This window comes from Triturus cristatus, chromosome 8 (genome assembly GCF_964204655.1).
Source record: "Triturus cristatus chromosome 8, aTriCri1.1, whole genome shotgun sequence".
Classification (NCBI taxonomy): Eukaryota; Metazoa; Chordata; class Amphibia; order Caudata; family Salamandridae; genus Triturus; species Triturus cristatus.
The window spans coordinates 525,243,858-525,250,917 of NC_140591.1; the positions used below are offsets into that span (position 1 = coordinate 525,243,858).

General features: G+C 40.1%; 1 non-coding gene across 1 annotated transcript; it reads left to right on the forward strand.

Moving 5' to 3' along the window:
* The first annotated feature begins 6,241 nt into the window (after positions 1 to 6,241).
* TRNAR-CCG (transfer RNA arginine (anticodon CCG)) lies at positions 6,242 to 6,324 on the forward strand. Its single transcript has one exon. It is a non-coding gene; the product is annotated as a tRNA-Arg (tRNA).
* The last annotated feature ends 736 nt before the right edge of the window (positions 6,325 to 7,060 follow it).

Below are 7,060 nucleotides of genomic sequence, written 5' to 3' on the forward strand. Positions count from 1 at the left end.
ACACATACAAACAGTGACACACTCATTCATGCATCTATGTACTACGTAATACCCTCCACTGAACCATACAGACACTCATACTGATACTCGAAAAAACCAAGTAATAACCCATATAGACACTCATGTAGCTACTCACCAACCCATGCAGTCATTTATACACAAAGTGAGAGACTGATACAGATATTTACATATTTAAACATTACTCAGTAACCCATGTATTCACTAAGATACACTTTATCAGTCCGTTATACAATCAATTTTACAAAAAAAAAATCATCCATTTAGACACTTGTATACCCATTTATTCTTCCATCGACCTTGAGATATATATATATAAAAAATATTACATTTTCAGAAAGACACACATTCACTGGATGATGTCATGAGTGATGTCATGAGTGATGCCATTTGAGATGTCATCAGTGATGTCATGAGTGATGTCACTGACCATGTCATGAGTGATGTAATATGTGACGTCATCAGCAGTGCATTGCAGTCACGCGAGTTATAGTTAGCAGAACTAACTATAACGGGGGAATTTCACTGGATTTGTACGAGTGCAATGTGCAGCTAACTATAACGCCCCTGACACCTATGTTTTTTTCAGTGACTATATATATATATATATATATATATATAAATATATATATAAATATATATGTCTATATTGCAAAACAATTGGATTCACTTAGCGGCGCGCTCAGGTGACGGGTGCAGTCGCGATGGGGCTGAATCCAAGCCCAAAATAAATTTTTTATCCAAAGATGCAACGCACTTCAATTTCCAGTTTAAAGCTTTTTATTATTAGCTTTACCGGCTTCAACCAACACGTTTCAGCCCAGCGAGGCCTTTGTCATGGTTAGTGAGTCCCTCTTTTGTGTCACTATTTATACCAATCACACATAGCCTTTAATGCGGTATTGTGGGAAACGTAGTGCTAGTTTGTATTATACATGAATATTTACACTATTTACAAGGTTTTCGGTTTTCAGGTGGCAATTTATTACTTTACATTCCAGTAATCAATCATTGCAAACATTGAATTAATTTAAGATTACATTAATAATATGTTTAGTACATTGCACAAGTCTTTTTCCTTTTTTCTGTTTTAACCTTAGTGTCTCCTGATTATACAGTTCTTAGTTAGTCTTTCTTCTTTCTTCTTTTTTCTTTTTTTCCTTTTTCAATTTTTTCGTTTTTTCAATTTTGAATTTTAATTACTGTGACGTGTTCTTTTTTCTCTTGTTTTGATTGATGTTTGTTATTACAGTTCTAGTTTTGGGGAATTGTTCCCTCTTCAATCTTTTTCATTTATTAGGATTTATAGTTTTCGGAGTTTTATTGAAGTCAAAAGGTCTCAATCCAGATGTACAAATAACTCCTCGTCGTTGTTAATCCCATGAGGCGTCTTAGTTCTTAGCCTAATTATGTATCTGGATTCTGTTTGACGTAGTTTCCTGATTCTGTCACCCCCTCTTTTGTGGTTTTCTGTGGTGTGGATTCCAAAGAAACTCATAGCTCTCCAGCCACTGTTTTAACACACCATCATGTGTTTTGCTGTGGCATATGAAATGTCCTTATTTTTTACGGCTCGAATATGCTCAAGGATTCTTTTTTTGAACATACATATTGTGCTTCCTATGTATTGCATGCTGATTTACATTAGATGATATAGATTACAAACTTTGATGTGCAGATAATAGTTTGTTTGATCTCAATTGTTTTGCCTTGGAAGTCCTGTATATTTTTGTGATTCTCTCCAATTTTACATGCTTTGCACGTAGCCATTTCACAAATCCATTTTGTTGTTGGCGCAACCAATTCGTTGGTGTTTCCTATTGAAAGTGACTTCTCACAATTAAGTCCTTTATTGATTTAGTTTTTCTGTAAGTTATTATAGGTCAGATGCCAGTATTTTTGAATACTTTTGGTGATGAGTCCGCTTTCTTTACTGTATGTCAGAATACATCTTGGTGGTTTTTGTTGTTCATTTTCTTTTGTCATTTTCTCCTTTTTGGTGATCAGAGTTTCCGTTCTTGTTTTCTTTTGTATTTTTTGTCTGCCTTTACGTAATGTGGTTTCATTGTATCCTCTTGACCTTAATCTTAGTGATGTTTCCTTTATTTTCTCTCTTGCATCATTTTCTTTTGAGCAGTTTTGTTTCATTCTGGTGAATTCTCCATAAGGAATACCTTCTAAAAGAGACTTGGGGTGAAAACTTCTACTGTGCAATATGCTATTAGTTGACGTTTCCTTTCGGTACAAGGTAGAGTGGATTTGATCCCCTTCTGTATATATCCAGGTGTCAAGGAATGCAATGCCTCTTTTACTTGTAGTGCATGTAAACCTTAACCCTAATGTGTTTTCATTCAATGTGTCAAAATATTCCACAAAATTTCACTCAGAACCGTTCCAAATTATAAACAAGTCATCAATAAATCTGACCCATAAAATTATACTGTTCATTTGATTCTGGTTTTGTGTGTTCCAGGCTATTTCTTTTTCCTACCACCCCATCACGATATTCGCGTAGTTTGGCGAAAAAGAAATGCCCATGGCAGTTCCGCACTCTTGCCGATATAGCTCATGATTAAAGAGGAAAATGTTATTTGTTAAGGACAGTTCTATCATTGTTAATAACATTTTTGTGTGCTCCAGTTGAGATACATTTTGCTGTTATAAAAAAATATGCACATGCCTTCAAACCTACATTATGCTCAATTGACGTGCAGAGCGAGCCCACATCTATTATAGCCATGATGTTATCTGGGCTCCAACTTATTCCAAATTCAATAGGTTTGCTTGATACCAGGATTTCAATTTCACACTCAACTTGCAATGTCCATTGATGGGGTTTCTTTGGAGCTTAGTATATTTGGAAGTATCATTTAATTGCCTGTATGCCTAATTTTTGTATGCTTCTATGTCCTGTTTAACAATATTTCCACCTTTATCTGCAGGCCTAATTATCAGTGTTTTATTCTCCGTTAGACTTTTTACAGCTTTCTTTTTGATTCGGATGTGTGACCTTTTCCATTTTGTCCAATTCCTCTGTTATTCCTTCCGAAAAAAGGTCGAATTTGTTTCCAGGTGACATTGCTGGACAGAACCTGGATTTTTTCTTTAGACCAGTGGGGTGATTTTGGTTGCTTCTATTTGTAATTCCTGGAATTTTCTTGTTCTGTGACTTATCCTTCATCTAGGTTAAACATAAATTCCAACATATTTTGCAAATCCGGTATTTTGTCTATTGTTAATGCTATAGTCTCATTTCCTGTGTTTTCTGTTGGTTGAATGGTAACATTTCCAAGCTTCTTTGAGGCATGTACTTTGGCAAGTTTCAATTTCCTTACATATTTATATAAGTCAATTTTTTGTTTCGGTGTAGTCGAAGTGATTTTCCGAACAGAAGGACAATCCTTTATTCAATAACGTTGTTTCTTCCTGTGATAGCTCATATTTGGATACATTTACAATCAGATTTTCCTCAATTACTTTTTCAAGCTGCGCAGGGGATATTTTCTTCTTCCGTTTTCCTCGTCTTGTTTTCCTTGATTTAATGAGGTTTCCATTCCCCCTCTGCCACGTCCTTGAGGTGTACCTCTCCCCCTTCCTCTTCCTCTTTGTATTGGTTGATTGATATGCATTAGTCTCAGCTCGTCTAAAAAAGTTGGCTTTGCAATAGTTGTATCTACCGTAGTTTGTTCTGTCTCCCTTATGTTTTATTCACTTAGAGCTTCCCCTGTACTTCTATATTTATTTGGTTGGTAATTTCTCTTTATGGCATCAAATCTTTTGCCAAAAGTTAGTATTCTTCCATGTGTGTAATCCGCCTCTTCCCTTTTGAATTTTCTTTGCTTGCGTTCCTCCATTTCAGTCTCGTATTTCTCTAGACATATTTCCATATCTTTGCGCAATTTAGTTACGTCCTCTTTGTTTGTTAAAGCCATGATTTGTTTTTCCAAGTCATCTATGTCCTTTATTATTTCATCTAGGTCTATTTTGGCTTGTTTGATGAGAATCCTCATCATATTCACTGAAAAACTCCATGTTGTTTTGTCCCCGTTCCTCAAGCAGCGCCATTTATGTGTCTGGATCTGTGGGCATGGTGAATATACGTAGCCCCCTTGGGACTACCTTTACCTCTATGTACTTCTCCAGGGATATAATTTCCCATCTTTTAATTCTTTCTTTTTTGTAAAGTCTTTCAACTTGAAACATCAGTTGTTTTAAAGATTGACACTGATTGCCTTTTGAATTCTTTTCTCCTGTTATACTTACTGCTGTTAGTTTAGCTTTCCGTGCTTCCATTTCGGTGTTGAGATGTCACCTTTGAGCTTCCAACTATTTATCTCACTCCAGTGGCGTAACGAAACTTTAGGGGGCCCCCCTGCAAAGTACATGGCGTGGGGCCCCCCCACGCTCCAGACCCAGTAAGGAGCTCTCGGGCCAGTGGCTTGTCACCATGCACAGCAGGGCAGAAGTGGGACCCCGAAGCAAGTGCTCAATCAGTGACGGCTGAGGTGATGATCACAACACAAAAAAACAGAGCAGCACAACTACTACTAGAGGTGGGCGAGCAACTTGAAGCTCAAGCCATATGCATGGCTCTGGCTCAGCTTGAGGTCTTCCTGGTAGCATAAGCCTAAATCGAGTTGAGTTTTCATGTTTCTGCCTTCCGTGTTCGCTATATCCTCTTGCACACAGAGTTAAAGGCAAAGCATTAATATTTCAGGTAATGGAGCAACAGACACCGATTTAGTCACTGATTTGAACAAAGTGAAACTAGAAAACATGGATTAATCTTAGCTTCCCCACTTAACCAAATTGTGTGGTCTTTGTCAAATATGTAATTTCCCCGATTCTTGCCGTATACGAAAGCACCTTCAAATACACGAGTTCAGAATACCAGCAGTAGTAAAAATAATTGTATTTAATTTAATAGACAATAATGTTGAATTTATCTGTAAGAATCTGGGCGGCATACAGGGTGTACATAACTGACTTGCCTTTTAGTTCCTTAATTACTTTGTCACCAGGGTTGTGCAAGAACGATCCTAGGTTTGTGCTTTAAACATATCTCTTTTAATAAGTACCTTATCAGTGCATTGATATAATGTAATGCTAAAGCACCACATGTTAAAGAAATACACTTTTAAGAACTCTGAAAAGACTTTGTCATGTTTTACGTGAGGTTTATGGCATGATTTACATGGAAACATTTTGAGGGCTTGGCTTGCATATGAGCATCTCTGGGCCAAGCCAGACCCTTGACTTGGCTCGCTCCCTTAATTTGTTGGCTCGCCCACCTCTAAATGCCACCCCACACAGTGCACACAAGGGATTATCTAGAGCTTTTCCCAAGTGACACCATGGATGGCTTCATCTGGCAAGGGGGCAGTGCCAATTTAACGATGCACAGAGAGAGTAAAAGAACAGCGTTCAAATGACCGTGATGACATGCGTCAATAGGTATAACTTAAGGTAATGCAGAAAATATTCTCAAATGCATTAGGAGGGAGGAAATAGGGCCTGCAAAGACAAAAAGTAAAATGTGTTCCATCACTTACCCACCAGTGTCCATCTCATTCCACCATACAAAATTGACCAAGGAACTGTTCCACCTTCGTATGACCAGGTGGCAGCATTTCCATCTCCCGTCAAGTGAAGCAATGGCATTCTATTCTCTACTCCTGCCTGCATCGCCAGCTGTCACCATATGAGCAAAGAGGCCGTTGTCTGTCTTTTATCTCCACAATTACTGATGTAGTGGAAATGAAAGACGGACTTCGGTTTCTCTGTCTCGGACTCATGCCTGCACTGCCTTGACGCCCGGGCTGGAAAGTGACTGGGCTGCTGATTTTGTTACTGGCCCTTGGAGCCGATTTTGCAACAATGCAAAATAGGCCTACAGAAACGAAACCGGTCTCCACCCTCGTAGCCTCCCGGGACCTGTCCAGCCATGGTGCACAGTGCCGGAAGGGGCCCCCTGGAGCTTGGGGGCTGCGGGGGTTATTGTTACACCCCTGCTATGGAGCTGTGTCCCGTGATGAGCCGAGAGTGTAGAAGCTCTTTGTAGCCAGGCTCACAAGTCATCTTCAGAAACATCTTCAAACCCCACCAGCTCCCTGGACAGGACGTTTTGCAACTACAAAGAGAGAGGCAATAAAACCACAATAACCTCTTTGGCACTCATTCATTTGATGAGCAGGAAAGTGGGCCATGGAAGCATAAGGGATATGTCAGAATGGCCGAGCGGTCTAAGGCGCTTCGTTCCGGTCGCAGTCTCCTCTGGAGGCGTAGGTTTGAATCCCACTTCTGACAGGTGTTTTGTGACATGTATTTTTGGACTTGAATTCAGTGTTTTTTTTTCCCCAAGCACCCGTATCTCAGGCAATGTCAACATTTATATATAAGCATAACGTACTTCTTTAAATTGCGGCTCAGCTCTATTGTCTGTTTTTTTCTACTAATTGCCAGCAGGGGGCTCTTGAAACTGCAAATCGAAGAATCTTCATCAAATCGCGCAAGAGGGACTGCGATAAAGGGCTTCACTCTCTATATCAAGCATAGCTATCTGTAGTGCAGCAGGTGCAGTAGCACCAGGGTCCACTGCGTCCCAATTATAGCTGTGCTTTTTATTTCCATGTTCACGGGATCGGGCGGGGGTTTTGGCGTTGGGAGGTGGAGGGGCGGTGGAGGGCTCATTCATTGTATCATGAAGCCCTCTGCCTCGTATTGTAAAAGGCCACCCTGAAGCGTGTCCCTCGAGTGTGTGTGTGTGTGTGTGGGGTGGGGAGCTCTGGCACAGTCGATTATAAATAATCCTCACCGCAGGATGTGCCACACATGGTGCTCTTGAATGTTCATTATTTCACCTCACCAGTCGTGCTCAGCAGCTTTTAGAGTAGGGGTGCCAGTGGCATTAGTGCTCTGTGGCTGCCTCAGTGTGGGGAGAGCCCTTTTATCAGCGCTCCGAGGCAGGGCTTCAAGGGGGATGAAAGAAAGGGAGGGGCGGAGAGGGCGGACGGTCTCCAAAAGGGGGTACGGGTTATATAAT